The sequence below is a fragment of the Phyllobates terribilis genome, unplaced genomic scaffold, assembly GCF_046119375.1.
Source record: "Phyllobates terribilis strain yellow unplaced genomic scaffold, ASM4611937v1 Scaffold_614__1_contigs__length_971095, whole genome shotgun sequence".
Lineage (NCBI taxonomy): Eukaryota > Metazoa > Chordata > Amphibia > Anura > Dendrobatidae > Phyllobates > Phyllobates terribilis.
The window spans coordinates 656,653-681,907 of NW_027363374.1; the positions used below are offsets into that span (position 1 = coordinate 656,653).

Here is a 25,255-nt window from a genome sequence, read left to right on the forward strand (position 1 = left end):
AATACATAAGTGCAAAAACGCATCAAAAATGCTACTTGTGAACATAGCCCAAGGTGTGGAGGAGTATTTTTGGTTATTTATTTTACCTTATACACAAGTCTTTACCCTGGAAAGAATGTTCCTTAACATATTTCACAGGAAAACCGTTTCAGTTTCGTTTTTGAACGTTTTATTGTGAGCCCGTAAAAGTGGCTTAATACCTCTGACCACGTTGTTTACTGCAGTGACTTGGGGGTCAGAAATGCTTCCTGGGGCGATCCCCATGCTGCCCCCATGTCTTTTAAGCACTGTCACTATCGTTTTGGGCACTTTTTAGGCTTTCTACAGACTGCCGGGGGTGACACCGCAAAAATGCTCGGGTCTCCCATAGACTAACATTGGGCTTGTTGCTCGAGTCGAGCACCCGAGTATCACGGTGAGCTCGGCCCGAGCTTCGAGTACCTGAGCATATTAGTGCTCGCTCAACACTAGTCACATCTAATATATATTCTTGCATTACATCAGGATACGGACTGTACTTTTCCAAATGGAATCTCAATGCTTCCATAGCTATATAACATGGTATAGAAGTATATAAAGAATTAACATCACAGCCTATCCAGGTGTAATCTGATGACCATCTTTTGTTTGACAACTGATCTAAAATATCCTTGGTGTGTTTGATATATCCAGGCACGCGCTGTACCAAAGGTTGTAAGATCGAATCTAACCACTCACTGAGACGTTCACTACATGATCCAATTCCATTGATTATTGGTCGCATTGGGGGTGGAAGGATGTCTTTACGTATCTTTGGCAGAGCATGCATTGTAGGTGTTACAGGATTCAATGATATTAAATATTCACTGATTTTTTTTGTTAATATGCCCAATTTTACACCCTCCGCTATTAAGATGTTCATTAAGATTAATTAAGATTAAGATTTGCTCACTACATTTTTTGTTGGATTAAATTTTAAGCGGGAATATGCATTTTCATCAGATAAAAGCTTCAAAATCTGCGTCCTATAAGTTTCAGTGTCTAAAACAACTGTAAATAAAGATATGATACCGAGGGGTCAGAGACTTAAAAAGATACCAACTAAAGCTTACAATGTGGATTTCATGAATGACTGGAACAGTATTTTGAATATTTGCTCTTTGAATCTCATGAAATGAATTATAAAATGTGAGAACATACAACTCCAGGTACAGCGCGTGCCTGGATATATCAAAGACACCTAATTATTTTGTTTTTGACAGAATTTTTTATTTACAGATCCAAGGTGTCTCAATGGGTGCTCGTTTCTCACCTTCTTTGGCAAATCTGACTATGTCATATTGGGAACATTGTTTTTTGTATTCAGACAGTAATCCTTATATACCTAATTTGTCCTGGTATGGTAGATTTATTGATGATATGACATTCATCTGGCAAGGAGATGAATCTGCCATTCCAGGATTTCTTACATTTTTGAATGACAATTCATTTAATTTGCGGTTTACTGTTTCTTATAGTTCAAAAGTTTTGGTGTTCTTAGATTTGATTGTTACGGGCATTCCAGGTGAAATTGTATCCACTGCTATTCATCGCAAACCATCTGCAGGTAATTCCATCATGCATTTTTCTAGTAGTCAACCACAGCATGTAGCTAAAGCCATACCAGTAGGTGAGTTCACAAGAATTGTCAGAAATCGCTCTCATCCCATAGTTGCTGAAAATGAAGTAATAATAACCTCAAAAAGATTAAAACAACGGGGTTATCCCCAATGGGTATTGGACAGGGGTAAAAAAATAATTTCTGACAAAAAACGGACTGATCTATTGTGTCCTAAAACAAAAGTAAAAAATTAGTTTTTGAAAAGTAAACCTGTCATCTCGCTGCAATATAGTGCACAATTTTCAGAAATAAAAAAATAGTTTACTAAACATTTATCAATACTTTTTGAAGATGAAATATTAGCATGCATTTTGATAAAAGGCTGTAATGTTGTGGCAGAAAAGGCATCTTCATTAGGTGACTCACTATCTCCAACATTTTTTCTGATCCACACATAAAAAAGCACTTGGTTACAGCTAAAAGGGCAGTTTAAATGTGGATCAGTGAAATGTCGCATGTGTTCATACACACTGTGCAGTTCTGTTTGTCATGATTCTGATCATTCAAATGAATATAAAATCAAACAGTATATTAATTGTGATTCAGAGAACGTGGTATACAAAATGAATTGTACTGTATGCGATACATTTTATATAGGTTGTACTACACGTAAATTAAAAACTAGGTTTAATGAACATTATAATGACATACTTAATTCAAATAACACCAGTAGAAATGTCTCTGCTATCGCAAAGCATTTTATTATTGAGCACAATCGTGACATGTCTTCTTTGCAAGTTTTAGGTGTTGAAAAACTTTTTCCGCATGCGAGAGGTGGAGATATAAAGCGAAAACTATTGACAAAAGAAGCGTATTGGATATTTAATCTGGATTCAAGAAGCCCAAAGGGTTTAATCTGAAGAGAGAAACCATGTATCGCTATTGACTGTTTTCATGCACCTGCTGCTTAATGTGGTAATTATGTCATGTGATTTGTTCCAACTGTTTTCATTGGCACATTTTTAGTATTTTAGAAAATCCTTTTCATTGTGTAGCTATGCAGTGATAAAGGACACAAGTGAGCGTTCGAAACGCGTCTTGCTCCCCTACCCTGTCTATGCAACCTTTGTAATTATTTGCAATTTTTTAATGTACAAAAATTAAAGAAAGAATTATTTTACCAGACGCTGGAACAACTATTGCATTTTTTTTTTACTTGACAGATGTCCAGAAGACAGTCATTGGCACACTCCACAAGGTCCCAGAGTTCCCATTTTCATCTGGAAATCAAGGTCCCAGAGTCTGGAGGAAGAGTGGAGGCCACAATCCAAGCTGCTTGAGGTCTAGTGTGAAGCTTCCACAATCAGTGATGGTTTGGGGAGCCATGTCATCTGCTGGTGTAGGTCCACTGTGTTTTATCAAGACCAAAGTCAGCGCAGCCGTCTACCAGGAAATTTTAGAGCACTTCATGCTTCCCTCTGCCGACAAGCTTTTTGGAGATGGAAATTTCATTCTCCAGCAGGACTTGGCACCTGTCCACACTGACAAAAGTACCAGTACCTGGTTTAGAAACAACAGTATCACTGAGCTTGATTGGCCAGCAAACTCGCCTGACCTTACCCTCATAGAAAATCTATGGGGTATTGTCAAGAGGAAGATGAGAGACACCAGACCGACAGTGCAGACGAGCTGAAGGCTGCTATCAAAGCAACCTGGGCTTCCATAACACCTCAGCAGTGCCACAGGCCGATCGCCTCCATGCCACACCACATTGATGCAGTAATTGATTCCAAAGGAGCCCCGACCAAGTATTGAGTGCATTTACTGAACATACATTTCAGTAGGCCAACATTTCAGATTTTAACCCCTTTCTGACGTATGTGGTAATAGTTTTTCCTTGTGCCATGGGCCTATTGGGCCAAGGACGTACTTGTAGCGCCCCGAGGGTTCGGACGCTACAGTGGTATTGCACCTCAACCAGAGGTGTGATATTCCACTCCCAGGTAAGAATGGAGTGTGGACCAGGGCTTAGTTAGCTGCATACACCACACACACCCCATTTCCGGGGGACAGCTCTACAGTGCTCCCATTTATATATATATGCAGGCACATCTGACTATGTCCCTGGCTGGAGTGGGGAGGGGGGAGGAAAACCCAGTGGTGTAGGAGCAGATAGGGGTTGGGTTCTGAGCATAGGTAGGAGCTCATTGGGTGCTGGTCACCTGAGCTCACACACAGAAGAGGAGGTATAAAAGGTGGGCACCATCTTAGTTCTGAGAGTAGTACAGTGGAGAGGTGACAGGGAGCAGAGGCTCTGTAGGAGCTCTGCTCAGAAGGCAGGCCTAGAGAAGAGGCCAGTGCCAGAGTGGAGGAGCGATGAAGGAACAGGAAAGAAGGAGAAGAGACAGAGAAGTAGAAAGGCTCCGAAACAAGAAGGCAGAAGGGACCCTAAGAACCCACGAGATAACGGGTGAAGGGTCAGGCAGAATAAGGGTACCGGATTCCCAAGTTGGTGGAGGTAAATTATCCCTCAGCCAAAGACCGGAGGTCGTGATCATTTATTGGTGCGACCCCCCGCCAAACCTGCTAGGAAGGCACCATATAGGATAGCGGGAAAAGGGGCCCACGTTTGCCCGCATAGATCCGCGGCAGCTGGACAGAAGTTTGGTCACTGGTGGGGCATGAGCCAGAGAAAGGACAGAAGGGAGTCCTGTGCCATACTCCTGAATTGCCTGAGGGTTGACCGACCCCCTCACCTGGTGGACGCAGCACGGCTTGGGCAGTCATTACCGGCGGAAGTGACTTGGATATCAACTGTGAGTAAAAGACCCTGGACTGCAACACGTTGTCTCTGTGTTTCTTACCGCGCCAGCACTAATGGCACTGGGACGCCCTGCACCACAACCCCCACCATCTATGCTCACTGCCCTGAGGCTACACTCCTCCCGTGGGGAGTTATACTATTCTCTGCTGCACCCACAACACCAGCCTCAGCGGTCTGCCCTGCAGCGGCGGTTCACTCTGACCGCAATCCACGGGTGGCGTAGTCGGGCATTCATAACTATACTAATAGACTGCCACAGCATTTGGTCTGACCACCCTGAGCCACGGGACCGGGTTGCCACTACTACCCCCATCAGCACCATACACTAGAAGGCCTGGTTCTGAGTACCCCACGGCCCAGGGGGCGAGTCATATTATTACTTCATACTGTGATCGCGCCCACACACAAGCGGTACCGCGGCGATTGGCACCGGGTGACAGCTGATTGTCACAGCTGACACCCAGTGCTATGTGCAAGGAGTGGTTCCACACCGCTACCTAAACATTAAGCCCCGAAATGCTGAGATCGAAATCAATCACAGCATCCCGGTGGCAAGGGGAGGTAAGCCAATACTGAGCCAGGTGCTGGTGGTTGTCATGGTGACTTGGATGTCGTCATGACAACATCCGAGTCACCAGACACGTCACTGACAGTGTGGGAGAATTCTCTCACGCTCACCGCATGCGCAGGAGCATTCTCCCAAGCTGTCACTGACGTGCATGAGGTGAGCTGAGTTCATTGGACATGAACTCGGCTCATCTGGATGCCGTCACAGCGAGACACTGAGGAGCGCAAGCATGCCTGCGCTTCTCAGTGTCTGCGGCATGGCAAGCTGGATGGCAGCTTTCTGCTGCGATCCAGCCTGTCATGTCAATGTAGCAGAGCTGAAGCCATCCTGGGAACCATGGAAAAGTAAGGATGAGGTTGGTTTATTATTTTACTTTTATTGCAGAAGATATTGGCTTCCGCTGGAATGGGAATGACGGTAAGTATGGTTTAATTTAGAACATTAAAGGAATGTGTCTTTATTTCAATTAAAGGACTTTATTCTGGGTGTTTGTGTTCTTTTTAACTTTGACTATGGGGTTAGTAATGGGGTGTCTTTTAGACGCCTCTCCATTACTAACCTGGGCTTGATGTCAGCTGGCATTATAAGCTGACATCATCCCTAGCCCTATTACCCCACTGCCACAGCTACACGGCAGTGGGAAGAGCGAGGCTAAGTGCCAGAATTGGCGCATCCTATGGATGCGCCATTTCTGGGGCGCCTGACGGCTGGTGTTTCTAGCCTGGGAGGGGGCCAATATTCATGGCACCCTTCCTGGGCTACTAATATCAGCCCCCTGGCTGTCTGCCTAGCCTTTGCTAGCTATTAAAATAGGGGGAACCCCACGTCATTTTTTTGGGGGTCCCCCATTTTAATAGCTAGTAAAGGCTAGGTATTCAGCTGGGGGCTGATATTAGTAGCCTGGGAAGCTCTGTGGGTATCACCCCCTTCCCCGGCTTCAAACATCTGCCCCAGCCATCTGCTTAACATCCGCCAGAGACTAAAATTACGGGGAACCCCACGCCAATTTTTTTTTAATAAATCCTTTATTTTAACACTAAATGACAAGTACAGTAATCAACACTATCACTGTACTTCTTATATATGTGACTGACATGTTTCTATCTATCTATGATGCTCTATTCTTTCTGTTCTAAATTGTCGGGTACCGATGCTGAATTGCCGGACGGCTTTTTTAAAGAGAGTGTCTTCTGAGCAGTTTGTCAGCTTTTGGACACCTTTGAATGTGTTTTCTATGTGTTTTTGTTTGCCTGCCATTGGTTTTAACGGTGTTCGACGGTGTTCGACGAACAGTTCCACGAACATCCCGGTGTTCGATGAACCGACCCGAACCTGAACACTACAGGGGTGGCTCAACAAAAAAGTAAAAAAAGTAAAAATTCCAAAAGTGTCAGAAAGTGGAAAAAAATAACAAACTGTAAAACTATTTTAAAAAAAATGAAAAAAATAATCCACAAAAATAAAAATATACTGTACCCATAAATAAACATTCTTATGAAAAAAATAAATAAATAAAAGTACACATATGTGGTATCACTGCGTCCATAACGACCTGACCTATAAAACTGTCCCGCTAGTTAACCCCTTTAGTGAACACAGTAAAAAAAATACACAAAGCAAAAAATGTTGCTTTATCATCATACCGCCAAACAAAAAATGTAATAAAACGCGATCAAAAAGATGAAAGCAAATAAAAATGGTACCGCTGAAAATAACATCTTGTCCCGCAAAAAACAAGCCGCCATACAGCTCCATCAGCCGAAAAATAAAAAAGTTATAGAGACAGAATTGTTTTTTTCTATAAAATTGTTTTTATTGTGTAAAAGCGCCAAAACATAAAAAAAATATAAATGTAGGATCGCTGTAAACATACTGACCCAAAGAATAAAGCTACCTTATCAATTTTACCACACGCGGAACGGCATAAAAAAAAACACAAAAAAAAACAATTCCGGAATTGTTGTTTTTTATTTATTCTGCCTTCCAAAAATTGGAATAGAAAGCGATAAGAAAATGTCACGTGCCCGAAACTGGTATCACTAAAAACGTCAACTGGTCCCTCAAAAAACAAGCCATCACATGACTCTGTCGGCCAAAATATGGAAAAATTATATCTCTCAAAATATGGCGTCTTTTAGTATGTGACAGCTGTCAATCATAAAAAAACTATATGAATATGGTATCGCTGTAATCGCACTGAAGAATAAAGTTGTCTAATCAATTATACCGCACGATGAACGGTGTAAAATAAAAACTTTAGGGTTGTGATAGGGTTAGGGTTAGGGTTGAGCTAGGGTTAGGGTTGGGCTGGGATTAGGGTGGGGCTAGGGTTAGGGTTGCGCTATGGTTAGATTTGGGCTAGGGATAAGGTTATGGTTGGGTTATGGTTAGGGTTTGGCTAGGGTTAGGGTTAGGCTAGGGTTAGGGTTGGGCTACGGTTATGGTGGGCTACTGTTAGGGTTGGTCTAGGGTTATGGTTGGAGTAGGGTTAGGTTGGGTTTGTGCTAGGGTTGGAGTTGTATTAGAGTTAAAGTTAGGGTTGTGTTGGGGTTGGGATTTTTTTCAAAAGTAAAAAAAAAACAACAACGATATGGCGACTAGTGTTGAGTGTAAGTGCTCGCTACTTGAGTTTGCATCGGGTATAAACTAAGTATCGCGTGTGCTCGAGTCTCCGCCCCATATGTTTTGCAGCTGTTAGACAGCCAAAAAAGCCTTGCGGGTATTGCCTGCCATGCACGACGTTGTTCGAGACTCCGCGGCCGCATGTTTCACGGCTGTTAGGCAGCTGCGACACATGCAGGGATTGCCTATTTGTTATGCAATCCCTGCATGTGTCGCAACTGTCTAGTGGCCGTGACTCATGCAGCGGCGGCTCGAACACAGTTGTTCAGCATGCAGAATATACTCGGGCAGCACTCGAGCGTGCTCAGTGAAAGGGTTAACTGAGCACGCTCACTCAACACTACTCTGCTCTCTTTCCCAGGTCACACAAAATTCTCTGCCAATACCTACTGTGATTACAAGTGCCCGGAGGAGGACAAGAGCTGTAAGTCATTACATACACCACTTTGCAGTATTCGCTGATGCAGAATGGTGAATGTAATGTCATACTGCTATGCTTTACTCCCCTTGCACTCGTAATCACAGGTTGTGATGACGGTGAGATCCATGTGACCTGGTTAGACTCATCAATTTTACCAGATCTAATAGAGAAAGCTTGGTCTAACCTTCTCTGGGACATCTTATCTTTTCCCTGTACAACGCTGCTTGCTTATGACTGGGCAGCATGATACAGGGGAAAAAGAGAAACGCCCTCAGAGAAGAATCTATGATACTCCCGTTTCTTAGTTGTAACGTTAATTAGTATATAAACTTTACAAGCTAACAGCTGTGCAAAGGAGATGAGGAATAAAGAAATATGTTTTATTCCGATTTTCAGCCACTTTATCATGATATAGCCAGTTCATCATCTAAAAAATGGTGAAACGTCTTCTTTAAATCAGAACTTGGGCTTTCATTTGTTGGAAAAAAAGAAAGTTACACTTGGCAACAAGATTGGTATTGTTAGCTTTCATAAATAAGTTATAAAAATGAAATTTTTATAACAATTGTTTCACAAGTCTAATGAAAAATAACCCTTTAGTTTTTCTTGCCAAATCAATATTTTTTAACTTTCTGCTTTTTATATGTTTTTGACAACAATAAAAAGAGTGCATTGAATAACATGCTTTTCAAGTGCAGCCTCAACAGTAATGCCCACAAGAAGCAAAGAAACTGGAATGCAATCAATCAGTAATGTTTTGTTTTTTAATTAGATAATTTTGTATCAAAAACAAAAGGGCAGTTAAGTATTCTTAACATACTTGAATGTAGTTGGAATTACAGAATATTCATTAGTGAAATTACTATAAAGAATTACAATGAATATCTTATAAGTTACAACATTTTCATTTTTACTTATTCTTTTTTTTATTATAACCTCACATCCAGCCTCACAACACACCAGAGAGAGAAATAACCATGATGAACCCTTTTACACATAAAATAAATAATATTTATTTTTAGATACATATAATCCTGCTAAAGTGAATGGGTCACAGAGAATCAGGCTATAAACATCCATAGCTCAGGATAAGGGATGAGCGGACCTGTTGAAATTTGGATCTTGGTACCCGACCCAAACTGTATTCTAAACTTCGGTTCGGGTACCAGAACTGTACCCAAACTTGAACCAGGACCCGAACCCCAATGAAAAACAATGGAGACCCGAACTTTGGGTCTGAGTAAGAAAAAAAACTCTCTCTACAGCGGACTTCCCCCGTGACTCCGAACATTGCAACAGACTTCTAGAGAAAGTCCATGTTCGGCGTTTAGCATTGGACTAACTGTCCGGTATAAATGCCGAACTTTTAAGTTCAGGTACACTCATCTCTACTCAAGATTACTTGATTTAATTTTAGTACACAGAATCTAGAGCAATCAAATAAAACTAAAAAGGACAAGTAACTGAAGCATTCTGTCTCTCAACAAGACTCCGGTGGGTAATCCTAGAACATCCAACAATGGTTGCCGAATGCTTTCAAATTTCTTAATTGCATTTCTCTTTCTATAGACTCCTATTTACAACCACATATTGTCCATTTTATTCCCCAATTGTTGGTGGTTGGACATCTAACCAATGTTTTTGTGCCTGATATAAAATATGTGATATACCTATAGCAATCGGAGATTCCAAGTCAACCCAATCCCTTAGATACCCCCCGATACACATATCCTGAGATGCGCCTAAAATCGGATTCCAAATATGCTTTTGTTTTAGGGACAGAGCATCTTTCCAAAATGGGCCTGAGTGTATTCCCAGAACATATTCATCAATTGTGCATTCTCCACTCCACACCTCATTCTTCACTCATTCTCATTCTGCACTTGAGTGAACCCCAATTTTATGGAGGAAGCTGGGTGTTCTATAAATCCTATGAATAAAAAAGATCTGTGAAAGCCTCTGTAATTTACATGGGGACAACCTGGGAATGAGCTCCAACAACTCCATCTACGGTTCTTCAGAAATTGGACCAATATCTGCTTCCCACTTAGATTTAAATCGGTATTCCTATCTCCAAGATCCTCTCCCAATATATAGTAGGTATAATAATAATATTAGCAAATACCTCCAATTAGAAATGTAGTATAGTTCTTCTGATTTGCTATGTCACCTACCCCATGGCAGGGAATTGCAGCAGCTTAGATATCCATGGTTATGGCTTATCATAAAGTGACAATTAGTAAGTTTTTTAGTTTTTGTAACCATGGTGTCACGGGTGTGTCAGAAGTGACAGACAGTCACCCTGCAGTTGGTTGCAGGATATCTCTACGTTTGCCTTTACAGACATTTTCTTAGACGCTGTCTCTAGGACCCAGCGGCTACCTTCCTCTGGCTATTTAACACCCTGCCTGGGTGTATAAATACCGGCTATGTATTCATTACTACTTGTGAAGGCTTAGCATGAGCAGTACTTCATGCTCTCTGGAGCTTGAGAACGGGTGCGCATTTGTCTGGAGTTCGTCTAAAGCTAAGCAATTTCCCCCAGTTTGTCTACCTATGTTGTCTATAGTGTTTAATTGAGATCAACTAGTGCTCATTTCCTCCCTTCCCTAGCCTTAGCCATATGCCAGGGAAAGACAGGACAATGCACATGTGCAGCGACTGGTGAAGAGCCAATACAAGGGAAGACAGGGTGATGCTAGATCAACCTAAGAGGTCTCCACTTCCCCCCTTTCGCTAGAGTTTGGGCTTCCTTTCCCTCTTCCCTTTGTGATGCACTATTGTAGCACCCTGGGGGTTCAGTTGCTACATAGGTATTGCATCTCTCCCAGACGTGCGATGTCTCACTTTCAGGTAAGGATGGAGTGTGGACCAGGACCCCGACACCTGCATGCATTACACCACATGTCCGGGGGGCAGGGCGACCGATATGCTCCAAGTAGAGCACGACAGTCCCTGTCCCTGGCTGGAGTGGGGGGAGGGAATACCTAGTAAAAGGGGAACCCGGTAGTGCAGGAGTAGGGAGGAAGCAGTTCCTGGGTGCACCTAGAGGGAGGTATAAAAGGTGGGCACCATCTTAGTTCAAAGAGAAGTCGGTTCAGTCAGAGGGAAGATGTGACAGAGCAGGTCTCTGTTGAGCTCTGCTCCAGACGCGGGTCTAGCCTGTGAGGCCCAGTCAGCACTGAAGAGAGAGAGAGAGAGTTGGGGAGAAGAATGAAGAAGAGCGGAGGAGGTTCCAGGAACACAAAGGAGAGAAGGGACCCCAGGGGTGTGGACCGGCTGATAGCCACCATACGCCCGCATCTACCTGAGCAGTGGGGTCAGGCCAAGGGGGAGACGGGTCCCCGAAACTAGCGGAGGCGGGGAACTACCCTCAACTTGAAACCGGAGGCTGTGACATTTTATATGGTGCAACCCCTCGCTACACCCGCTAGGAAGGCACCACATAGGGTCAGGGAAACTGGCGCCGAAGTTTACCCAGAGAAGGCCTGAGGCAGCCGGACAGAAGCGTGGTCACTGGTGGGGTATGACAGGCCAGAGGAAGGACACGAGAAGGGGGTACTGCGAAGCGCTCCAAAATTATCTGAGAGTTGGCCGAGCCCCCTCACCTGGTGAACATGGTGCGACGCGGGAAGTTACAGCTGGCCGGAGTAACGTGGAGTAACGAACTGTGAGTAAAGATCCTGGACTGCATTACAGAGACTCTGAGTTATTATTCCCGCGCACCATCACCCCCATCATTCACCTACACTGCCCTGGGGCTACACTCTTCCCGTGGGGAGTTATACCATCCCTGTTATGTTCTGCTACCAGAGCAAAGGAAAGAGAGGAGATCTGTCCCTACGATAGAACTCAGCTGAATCCCTACGATGTAACAGGGAACCTGATCCTGCGATCAGACCTGCTAAAGTCCTAAGCTAGTCTGTACGGAGACCTATAGATGTGGGGAAGGAATCCCTACAAGTACTAAGGACTGGGAGGAAAATGGGACACCTCCTAACAGAAATAGTAGCAGACAGACGAACAAACAAAATATATAGAACATAGAGGTCCGAAGACCAAGCAAACTAACAGAGTTAGATACAGAGCACAGGCTAGCTAGAAAGTAGTTATACAATGAAGTCCAGCAAAGCCAGAAGGGCGGAGCAGGATTAAATAGGCCAACAAGGTCATGTGACCAGCAAAGGAAAAAACCTAAGAGCAAGGTTCTAACAGTACCCCCCCTTCTAAGAGGATCCTCCGGATCCCCTAGGACCAGGCTTATCAGGAAATCTCCTGTGAAACGCTCTGATAAGTCTGGACGCGGAAACATCATCTGACCTCACCCAAGAGTTATCCTCGGGTCCGAAACCTTTCCAGGCCACAAGATACTGCAAACTACCTCTATACCGTCTAGAGTTAAGGATGCGAGAAATTTCATATTCCCCGTCCTCCACCACCGGAGGAACAGAGGCAGAGGCGTCACCATCTGACACAACAGCTTTTTTTAACAGAGAGACATGAAATACCGGATTAATTCTCCAGGAGGTAGGAACCTCCAACCTAACAGCAGATTGGTTGACAACCTGAAGCACCTTAAAGGGCCCTACAAACTTGGGACCCAATTTCTTAGAAGGAATCCTCAACCGCAGATTCCTAGAGGACAACCAAACCATGTCACCAACAGCGAACAAAACCTCCTGTCGTTTCTTATCAAAGTAGTCTTTAGATTTTCTGTTGGCCTCCTGAAGATTACCACGCACATCCGTCCAAACTCTCTCCAAATCACCGGAAAAAATCTCCTCCTCAGGCACGGCAGATCCCAACTTGGAGAACGACCCAAACGACGGATGTCTCCCAGAACAACAAAAAAAAGGCGAACAACCAGCAGAAGAAGATGTATGATTGTTCAGAGCAAATTCAGCAAGGGGCAGAAACTCAGACCACCCCTCTTGATTGTCTGCCACAAAACAACGCAAGAACTGCTCAACATCCTGGTTTTTCCTTTCTGTCTGGCCATTAGATTCAGGATGATATCCGGACGAGAACGACAAATGAACTCCCAACCTGTCACAAAAGGCACGCCAAAAATGAGCCACGAACTGAGGACCCCTATCAGAAACAATGTCAGTAGGAACGCCATGAAGTCTGACAATTTCCTTGACAAAGGCCTTAGCGAGAGTTTTAGCGCAGGGCAGTTTGACGAAGGGAACCAAGTGACACATCTTGCTAAATCGGTCCACGACCACCCAGATGACAGTAAAACCCTCAGAGGGGGGAAGGTCAGTTATAAAGTCCATAGCCAAATGTGTCCAAGGAGCACTGGGAACCTCCAAAGGACAAAGCAACCCCGCAGCAGGAGTATGTGAGGACTTAGATCTAGCACATATAGTACATTGACGCACCCACTTAATGACTTCCTTCTGCCATCCAGGCCACCAAAAACTGCGACCCACCAGTCTCTTGGTCTCAGAGATTCCGGGATGACCTGCCAACCGAGATTCGTGACACTCAACAAACAAATCTCTCCTAAAGATCCCAGGCACAAACAACCTCCCATGAGGAGTGTTAGATGGGGCATTCTCCTGTGCTTTAAGAATCTCATCTTCCAAAACGGAGTCCAAAGCAGCTATCACAACACCTTCTTGTAAAATGTTCTCCTCTTTCTCAGCACCGACTATGGGAGAAAAACTGCGAGACAAGGCATCCGCCTTAACATTCTTATTACCAGGGATGTAAGTAAGGGAGAAATTAAACCGCGAGAAAAACAGTGCCCACCTAGCCTGACGGGCATTCAGGCGCTTGGCAGCATCAAGATATATCAGATTTTTATGATCCGTAAGAACCTGAACGGGAAATTCCGCACCTTCCAAGAAGTGGCGCCAGTGTTCAAATGCGAGTTTAATAGCCAATAATTCCCGATTACCAATATCGTAATTCAGTTCAGTCTCCGAAAATTTTTTTGAAAAAAAGGCACAGGGATGTAATCCATCCCCGTTATCCTGAGACAATACTGCGCCAACCCCCACAGAGGAAGCATCAACCTCAACCAAAAACGGCTTAGTCACATCAGGCTGCATAAGGATGGGAGCAGAGGTGAACCTCTCCTTGAGATACACAAAAGCTTCAATGGCCTCAGAAGACCACTGAACCGCATCAGCACCTTTCCTGGTGAGATCGGTCAGAGGTTTGACAATACTAGAAAATTTTTTATGAATTTTCTGTAATAATTGGTGAAACCTAAAAACCTCTGTATCGATTTCAAACCAATAGGCCTAGGCCATTCCTGTACAGCTTGAACTTTAACCGGGTCCATCTCAAAACCTTCGCTGGAGATAATGTAACCCAAAAAACTAATTCTCTGTACAGCGAACTCACATTTCTCCAGCTTAGCAAAAAGCGAATTGTCCATTAATAACTGTAATACCTCACGTACGCTCCGCCAATGAGACTCCAGATCCGGCGAATAAATCAAAATGTCATCCAAATACACAACCACATTTTTGCCGATCAAAGGTCTAAGGATGTCATTAATAAGATTCTGAAAAAATGCAGGAGCATTAGTAAGACCAAAAGGCATAACCAGATTCTCAAAATGACCCACAGGAGTGTTAAAAGCAGTCTTCCATTCGTCACCCTCCTTCATGCGCAACAGATTGTATGCCCCCTTAAGGTCAATTTTAGAGAACCACTTGGCCCCCATTAACTGGTTAAACAGATCAGGAATCAATGGCAGTGGGTAAGGATTGCGTACAGTAATTTTGTTAATCTCACGAAAATCCAGACAAGGACGTAAACCGCCGTCCTTTTTTTTTACAAAAAAAAATCCAACCGCCACAGGAGACTTAGAGGGCCTAATGTGACCGGCGGCCAAACTTGTCTGTATGTATTCCTCCAAAGCCTTCCTCTCAGGAATAGTAAGGTTAAATAAACGACTTTTAGGAAGAGTCGCTCCAGGGACATATTCAATAGAACAATCATAGTCTCTATGGGGAGGCAAAACCTGCGATTCCTTCTCAGAAAAAACTCTCCAAAAATCCTGAATAGGAACAGGCAATTCTCCCCTATCCAAAGCTGCAATACGCCCGTTACAACACTTGTCATAACATTTATGGCTCCAGGATTTAATTTCACTGGTAGACCAATCCAGTACAGGATTGTGAAATTTTAACCAGGGCAATCCCAATATTACTGGAGAAGGCAAGTTATTCAAAACTACCAAATCCAATTTCTCGTGGTGAACACCATTAATAGTGAGAGGAAATTCACAGACCTTGAGAGTAATATTCTTCAAAGGGGAACCATCCACCGAAACCACAGCAATAGGGGATGATAAAGGTTCGGGTTTTAAATTGAGTCTTTCCAAGAATCCCCCATCAATAACATTCAGAGTAGATCCACAATCAACAAACACCCGAAATTCCATTAATTTTTCCTGAGCAATCGTGGAAGCAGCTAAAAATACACCCTTGGAATTTAAACAGGCAATACGGGCATGACTGACCATTTTTTTTTCTTTCTTCATACGAAGCTCACAGCCTTTAATCAAATGACCAGATTTTCCGCAATAGAAACACAAGCCTTCAGAAAATCTACGGTCTTTTTCTTGAGAGCGAGGTGCCACCGATCCAATCTCCATCGGTTCACCACTGTTAGTACACACATTCTCATAACCAGAAACTGACATAGCAGAGGATTTGCTCTCATTAACCCTTGCACGCAGTCTCCTATCCACCCGTATAGCTAATTGCATAGCCTGTTGCAAATCTTCAGGTGTAGGATAAGCAATTAGCAGGTCTTTAACCCTTTCATTAAGCCCAGCAAGAAATAGACTTTTCAGAGCAGAATCGTTCCACCCTGTTTGAGTAGACCAACGACGGAAATGAGTACAATATTTTTCCACATTACCTGATCCCTGTTTCAAACGTCTCAACTCAGTCTCAGCTGATGCGACACGGTCAGGATCATCATATAATAGTCCCAAAGCAGAAAAAAAACTCTCCACTGATCTGAAGCATGTATCACTAGGTTGCAAAGAAAAGGCCCACTCCTGAGGCTCTTTGCGCAAAAGTGACATTATGAACCCTATGCGCTGGGATTCATCCCCAGAGGACTTGGGTCTCAAACGAAAATACAATAAGCAAGCATTTTTAAATGAAAAAAATTCTCGGTGTTCACCAAAAAATAAATCCGGCAAACATACCTTAGGCTCCAAGAAATGTGCTCCAGGACAGTTACTCACGTGCTGACGGAGCTCGGCCACCTCCAGAGAGAGTCCCTGCAGGCGATGAGCCAAATCCTGCACCGACACCATGATGGAACAGAAAAATCTTTCCTTAGAGAATTTGCAGGCTGGACTTACTGTTATGTTCTGCTACCAGAGCTAAGGAAAGAGAGGAGATCTGTCCCTACGATAGAACTCAGCTGAATCCCTACGATGTAACAGGGAACCTGATCCTGCGATCAGACCTGCTAAAGTCCTAAGCTAGTCTGTACGGAGACCTATAGATGTGGGGAAGGAATCCCTACAAGTACTAAGGACTGGGAGGAAAATGGGACACCTCCTAACAGAAATAGTAGCAGACAGACGAACAAACAAAATATATAGAACATAGAGGTCCGAAGACCAAGCAAACTAACAGAGTTAGATACAGAGCACAGGCTAGCTAGAAAGTAGTTATACAATGAAGTCCAGCAAAGCCAGAAGGGCGGAGCAGGATTAAATAGGCCAACAAGGTCATGTGACCAGCAAAGGAAAAAACCTAAGAGCAAGGTTCTAACAATCCCTGTGCTGCTCACAAACATCAGGCCCAGCGGTCTGCCCTGCAGCGGCGGTTCATCCTGACCGCAAACCACGGGTGGCGTAGTCGGACATTTGAAAATAATGAAAACCATATCAATAGACTGCCACTGGTTTGACCACCCTGAGCCACGGGACCGGGTCATCGCCACGGTGACTACAACCCCCAGCATCCCACCAAAGGCCCGGTTCCGGGTTCCCCACGCGGCCCAGGGGGTGAATCACTATGTCTTTCCCACATCTTGCGTGACACATGGATACCTAAGATGTTCCCATGATCTGTACATGGGGTAAGCAACATAGTGAATCAGAAGAACTATACTACATTTAGAATTGGAGGAATTCGCTAATATTATTATTACAACTAATACATATTGAGGTAGGATCTTGGAGATGAGAATAAACCTTTAACTGTCAGAGGGTTCTCATCTATGCAAGGTCACAGAAGTTATTAATATTTAGTAGAAATTAAACCATGTGTGTGGTTCACAGGTAGGATCATATCTGGGATAAAGTGATTGTGTATTAGCATCCTTGTCATAGTTGACTGGGTCTAATATGTGTGCCTAAGTTGTAGGTATTTGTCAAAAGATGATAAGGCAAGTTAATCTCCTTCTGGAGTTTCTACACCCCATCTTCAAGCAGATAATCTATTATCTGGATTACTAAGGTTACTGTATTAATGGTTAGTGGCCACATTAGAAAAGTAAGTACATGCCAACAATGATTTTGCTACTGAGAGAAAAACATTTGATTTATTGTGATTTACACTAAATTGAACGCGCTGATTCCAAACATGAACTCCGAATTTTCCTGACACATTTAGATTTTAAGTTATACATGCAAAGGATATTCACTTATAATGTTAATGCATTATATATTGGAAATATTCCAACGTACATGCCCAGACCTCTCCGAACACGCTCATACAGGTCTATCGGCTGATGTCAGCAGGGAGTATATAAGGCAAACTGGACAGAGCTCAATAAAGTGATCGGTTACAGGGCTATCAGTTTGGAAACTTAAGGCTGGAGTCATACTAGCGTATAAAAAATTGGTCCGATGCTGAAAAATTAGGACGAGTGTATGGTGGTATGTTATACATACTGCTGAATAAAAAGGGTTCAATAAAATATTATGCACCCCAAAAAAATGTTTTGTGTGTAAAAGCAGGAAAACATTAAAAATCTTACATTAATCTGGTATCGCTGTAATCGTACTGACCTACAGAATAAAGCCATCGTATCACTTATACCCAGGGCCGGCGCCAGCACCCGGAGCACGCGGGCAAGTGCCGGGGCCCTGAGCAGGCTCACTCACCCGCTGCGCTATGGGACCCGTGAGCGGAGGAGGGTGGTGTCAGCTCCCGCTCCCCCCCGCTTGCTCAGGGCCCCGTCAGCCGGCGGCACAATACTTACCTCTCCCTGTGCTTCCGCAGCAGGTCCGATGTCTTCCGCAGCTGCAGCACTGTGACGTCTCAGGTCAGAGGGTGCGGTGACGTATTTCCACCGCGCTCTCTCCTGAGCCGTCACAGCGCAGGGTGGGAAGACGCCGGCGATGCTGGAGTCCAGAGCATCGGCAGCAGGTGAGTAGTTAGGTGAGTATTTTATTTTATTTTTTTTAATGTATGGAGGCATGGGGAATTATAAGGGAGGGGGGAGAGAGGTGACATCCTGCATGGGGCGTTATATGGGGGGAAAGTGACATCCTGCATGGGGCATTATAAGGGGTGGTGACATTATGCATGGGGCATTATAAGCGTGCGTGACATCCTGCATGGGACATTATAAGGGGGTGACATAATGCATGGGGCATTATAAGGGGGGTGACATTCTGCATGGGGCATTATAAGGGGGAGTGACATAATGCATGGGGCATTATAAGGGGGGGTGACATCGTGCATGGGGCATTATATGGGGGGATCAGCCTGCATAAGGCATTATGTGGGGGAAACAGCCTGCATGGAGCATTATGTTGGGGCACAGCCTGCATGGAGCGTTATATGGGGGCCAGTATTCTGTATGGAGCGTTATATGGGGCCAGTATCCTATATGGAGCGTTATAATGGGGCCAGTATCCTTTATGGAGCGTTATATGGGGGCCAGTATCCTGTATGGAGCATTTTTTGGGGGCCAGTATTCTGTATGGATCAATTCGCCGGTTTCTGAGCTATTTTAGAAATTACAATAGATATCGGTTATGTAATGCAAGAAGTGAAATCTTCTGCATTGTATTATATATATATATTTTTCTGTGGCATCTGTGTGTCATGAATCGTGGTATGTGTAAAAGGGGCGCACTGAGACTCTTTCGCCCAGTGCCCACGAAAACCTGGAGCCAGCCCTGCTTATACCGCACGGCGAATGTCATGAAAGAAATAAAAAGAAATTCTTGAACTTTTGTTCATATTTATCCTGTGAATGCTGGGAGTTGTTGTTTCACAAAAACTGGAATGTCCATAGTTCCTGCACTTACAAAATGTGTGAAAATATGTAACAATGGGAATGGTTTCTCTCATAGACAGTGATTCCTGCTCTTACCTGTCATTTGTCCATTGCTAGATGTATCACCAGCAAACAAAACACTCAATGTTCTTGATTTCAGGCCTTAAATACACTAAAGCTGGAATTGGACTGGTTGCTATGGGCTATAGGTCTTTGTTCCTATGGTAACAGTGTAGTGTTGTCATAGAGCCTAGAATTTAATTACATTTGAAGCAATATAAAGTCATTTACTTTTTTCAGTCGCAGTAAATGCATTTTACTTTTTGGGAACTTTTCCTTATTCGTCCTGCTCCTCCAGCCTTGATGCTAACCAATGTGATCTGCCATATTATTACTACTTGTTATTAATATTAATTAATACCTGTGGAGATATCACTCATGGTCATATGTGACATCATCAAATCCAGGAGGCCATTGTTACCTCACAGCATGATGTCACAATGACTGTGGGTCTATATAAACGGGTGTTCAGGGGGCAAATGATCATTTCAAGAGATGAAGACAAGGAGAGCAGAGGATCCAGGATCGAGGACACAGATTCTCATTTCAGGAGATGAGACGAGGAGATTGGAAGTTCCTGGATTGAGGATACAGGTAAATGAGAAACTTTACAGGGATTTAAGTTAGTGAACTTAGCGCCAACATGGACATCGATCCTCCAAGTCTACGGATTGTGGCTGTAAGGTTCTAGCTTTTTCCATTCCTTGCTGGCAGAATCTCTAGACTTGGGTGATGAAGGTTCTTTGTGAGGTCACACAGCGGAATGTTGGACACTGAGAGTTCTATGCAGAAAACATGGGGACATCCCTGGGGCTATCACAGAGGTCAGCAACAAGATGGGACCTTGGATGGAGACCCTGCATGTGCTACTTCGGTCATTGACAGTTCCAGTGGTATAGGTGGCTGCCACAGATTGCTGGTGGTGGTTCTGTCATTTTAATTTCGGATTTTTGAGGCAAAAAAAAATCTACCCTTAGTCCCCCACATGGGAGAGAGGTTGGTGTAGATACATTGGGGGACACATATTAATTTATTTTACTGTATTTTACATATATATATATATATATATATATATATATATATATATATACACTGTATATATGTGTATATATATATATATATATATATATATATATATATATATATATATATATAGTTTCCACGATTTTTTATAAATTACATTTATTACACCATTTTTAAGTATCTACATCAAAATTTAAAAATGCAAAGAAAAGGGGGCATAAAGTACAATATATATATATGACTGATTTTCTATGGGTCTTTGCCTGATCCGTCTTGTATTATTTTTTTCTTACCAGGAAGAATATCTGGATCCTGGAAGGAAGACTGAAGAATCTAACAAGAGCCACGGGATTATTTAGTGTTAATCATTTAATATGTCTGTAGATAATATTTGTTGTCTTATGAGGTCATTATGTACTGATTATATAGATCTAATTCTGGAATCAGTGCATCATGACATCATATTACATAGGTGTCTGCTGTCTAACCTAATTGTATAAGGGACCTGATATGATATAACTGCCCTATGTCTGTATCCGAAGGGCTAGTGTTTGTGGGGTGTAGTGTTTGTGGGGGGTAGTGTTCTGTATTTTTACAGGGGAGATCAACGTAGACAAGCTATAAGCTCAGAGTCCGATCTGATAAGGAGAGGTGAGGCGTGTTACCAGGACAAAGAAGATCTGCTCTCCGGAAACGAGTCATTGCTCTATATATCAGTTAGTTAGTTGTAGTATGGCCTTGGTCCAGGGTTCTCGAACTGATCGCCTTTTCTCGGGGTCAAGAAGGAATTTTTTCCCTGTGACACACATTGGCTGAACGTGTCCAGGTTTTTTGCCTTCTTCTGGATCATTGGCTTTAGGTAGGGGTAAACATTTTATTTAATAAAATGTTTAAAATTAATGCTCTGTCTCCTTGTGTCTTTATTTTATAGCACTCAGGTAGTTGTATATGTCAGTTCTCATTTTTATGATCCACGGCTGCCACAATATGAAGGCAAACTGAAATACAAGGGCGGTAATTATGTGTCTACTAATGTAATGACTGTATCTATGATGCATAAAATATAGTCAAAAAAGCAAGGGGCAGATGCCCAAACAGATTTAAGTCAAGAAAAGCTGCAATTGGACTAATTAAAAATATATTTTTATTAGAATTGATTAAAAAACCTCAATAAAAATCACCTAAAAACGCCAATAACAAATATCAACAGAGATGAGGTAGGTCACCTCAGTGACCAGTAGGTGCTTAGAATAGTACCAGTATTCCAAAACCAATTGTCACTGGACATGCAGCCAAACACACAGCAGGTACAAATAACAATTTAGTGACCAGCTAGTGGTGGCCACAAACTGTACAATAAATGCTCATATCCTTATATACAAACGTGGTCAAAATTGTTGGTACCCCTCGTTTAATGAAAGAAAAACCCACAATGGTCACAGAAATAACTTGAATCTGACAAAAGTAATAATAAATTAAAAATCTATGAAAATGAACAAATGAAAGTCAGTCATTGCTTTTCAACCCTGCTTCCACAGAATTAAAAAAAAAAATAAACTCATGAATTAGGCCTGGACAGAAATGATAGTGCCCCTGAAAATAATGTGACAAAAGGGACATGTTAAATGAAGTTGTGTCCACTAATTAGCATCACAGGTGTCTACAATCTTATGATCAGCCAGTGGGCCTGTATATAGGGTTACAGATACTCACTGTGCTGTTTGGTGACATGGTGTGTAGCACACTCAACATGGACCAGAGGAAGCAAAGGAAAGAGTTGTCTCAGGAGATTAGAAAGAAATTTATAGACAAGCATGTTAAAGGTAAAGATTATGAGACCATCTCCAAGCAGCTTGATATGCCTGTGACTACAGTTGCAAATATTATTCAGAAATTTAAGATCCATGGGACTGTAGCCAACCTCCCTGGACGTAGCCGCAGGAGGAAAATTGATGATAAATCAAAGAGACGGATAATACTAATGGTAACAAAAGAGCCTAGGATAACTTCTAAAGAGATTAAAGGTGAACTTCAAGCTTAAGGAACATCAGTGTCAGATCGCACCATTCGTCGTTGTTTGATCCAAAGTGGACTTCATGGGAGACGACCAAGGAGAACATCATTGTTGAAAAAAAAGTCATAAAAAAGCCAGACTGGAATTTGCCAAACTACATGTTGACAAGCCACAAAGCTACTGGGAGAATGTCCCATGGACAGATGTCTGTGTTCACAGACAGAAAAATTAAAGGGGTTGTCTACTACTATTGAAAATAGTCCAATGTATTATTATGATAAATAGAAGCTTCTTTGTATATACCTTCCTCTGCTGTTTCTGCCTGTGAGCGGCACTATCACTTGCCGCTCACAGGAATCACGTCACCCCCAGCTGCAGTCGGCGCTGACAAGTTCAGGCTGCAGCCGAGGGTCCCTCTTCTGCGTTCCATGGTGGCTGCTGGGTCGTGGGCGGGGTTACCCCGCGCATCACACCCGGCATCCACCGCGTGCTCTCCCTCTCCCCATTCAGTGGGAAAGCAAATGGTGGATGCAGAGTGTGACGCGGGGGTAACCCTGCCCACAACCCAGCAGCCACCGCGGGGATCCCAGCGCTGAGTCACGCCTCACTTGACATGACCTCAGCGGGGGTCACGTGCTGCCTGTGAGTGGCCAGTGATAGCATTGCTCACAGGCAGAAACAGCAGAGGAAGGTAATTACAAAGAAGCTTCTGTTCATCATAAAAATACATTGGGCTATTTTCCATAGTAGTGAACAACCCCTTGAAGCATAACAATAAAAGAACACTGTCCCTACTGTTAAACATGGAGGAGGCTCTGTTATGTTTGGGGCTACTTTGCTGTGTCTGGCACAGGATGTCTTGAATCAGTGCAGGGTACAATGAAATCTCAAGTCGACCAAGGGATTCTAGAGAGAAATGTGCTGCCCACTGTCAGAAAGCTTGGTCTCAGTCGCAGGACATGATTCGTGCAACAGGATAATGACCCAAAACACACAGCTAAAAACACCCAAGAATGGCTAAGAGGAAAACATTGGACTATCCTGAAAAGGCCTTCTATGAGCTCTGACCTAAATCCTATTGAGCATCTTTAGAAAGAGCTGAAACATGCCGACTGGAAAAGGCAACCTTCAAACACGAGACTACTGGAGCAGTTTGCTCATGAGGAGTGGGCCAAAACACCTGTCGAGAGGTGCAGAAGTCTCATTGACAGTTACAGGAATCGTTTGATATCAGTGATTGCCTTAAAAGTTTGTTCAACAAAATATTAAGTTAAGAGTACCATCATTTCTGATCAGGCCTACTTCATGAGCTTAATATTTTTAAAAATTCTGTGGAAGCAGGGTTGAAAAGCAATGACTGACTTTCATTTGTTCATTTTAATCATTTTTAATTTATTATTACTTTTGTCAGATTCAAGTTATTTCTGTGACCATTGTGGGTTTTTCTTTCATTAAACGAGGGGAACCAATAATTTTGACCACGTGTGTACTATTGAACAGTTTTTATATGTACCTTAGTGCAGAAATGGCAATGCTCATTCAAACTAGCTGAGCATTCAAGTGGTTACTCGTGGAACCCCGGTCCCTTTCTTCAACTGTGGAGCATATTATGCCTTTTCTCAGGTATTTATGTAGGATGACAATAATTAGCATATATCAGTCAGACATCCTCTATAAACCTGTCCACTTTGGGCAAAGGGGATAACACTCTTATAGGTGCAGCTACATACATGCAGCGACATAGGGCTATGATCTCAACATACCACTGTCACCCTGTATGCACAATAATGCGGTATTGGTGTAACTGTGTGCACACATGTGATTATTCACCAACCGTAGGAAAATAAAGGGAATAATCTCACCCAAGTTGAGGATATACCATGCCGGTTCCCTAGTTCATTCATTTCCTCCATTCTCCCGACGCGTTTCTTCAAACACATTGATTCATCAGGGGAGGTACTTATTCCTGCCGTGTAGACGGTAATATCATTACAGACACGTTTGTGGGATAACGTGCTCAATGTTGCAGTAGAGGCACTCACCTCACTGTCTCCATTTTAAACCAACACTGCGCTGTTGTGGCTCCATCTACAGTGTGTGACGCATTTCCAGTCCGAAAATCTCACTTCCGGTCTGTGAAACGCAGGACATGGCCGCTGGAACTCACTGGTTCCGGAAGCGACGCCTAAGGCGCCGCCCCATGGTAACAGTGTCCAGGGCTCACAATACTTGTCCTTGCCCCCCAGACTCGAGATACAAGGTAGAAGGGTTGTAACCTCTTACAGTGAGTACAGAAAGTATTCAGGGCCCTTTAAATTTTTCACGCATTGTTTCATTGCAGCCATTTGGTAAATTCTAAAAAGTTATATTTTTTTCTCATTATAGTACACTCTGCACCTCATCTTGACTGAAAAAAAACAGAAATGTAGAAATTTTTGAAATTTATTAAAAAAGAAAAACTGAAATATCACATGGTCATAAGTATTCAGACCCTTTGCTCAGTATTAAGTAGAAGCACCCTTTTGAGCTAGTACAGCCATGAGTCTTCTTGGGAATGATGCAACAAGTTTTTCACACCTGGATTGGGGGATCCTCTGCCATTCTTCCTTGCAGATCCTCTCCAGTTCCGTCAGGTTGGATGGTGAACGTTGGTGGACAGCCATTTTCAGGTCTCTCCAGAGATGCTCAATTGGGTTTAGGTCAGGGCTCTGGCTGTGCCAGTCAATAATGGTCACAGAGTTGTTCTGAAGCCACTTCTTTGTTATTTTAGCTGTATGTGACGCGCCCCCTGGGCCTGTGTTGTGCAGGGGATATGTAGCACCCTGAGGATTCGGCTGCTACAGGGGTATTGCACCTCAACCCAGAGGTGTGATATTCCACTCCCGGGTAAGGAAGGAGTGTGAAACTGAGCTCGGTAGGCT

At 43.2% G+C, this 25,255-nt stretch overlaps 1 pseudogene; it reads left to right on the top strand.

Annotated features, from left to right (window-relative positions):
• The first annotated feature begins 1,596 nt into the window (after positions 1–1,596).
• LOC141233750 (uncharacterized) overlaps positions 1,597–25,255 on the top strand; it is an 83,720-nt pseudogene continuing 60,061 nt past the window's right edge.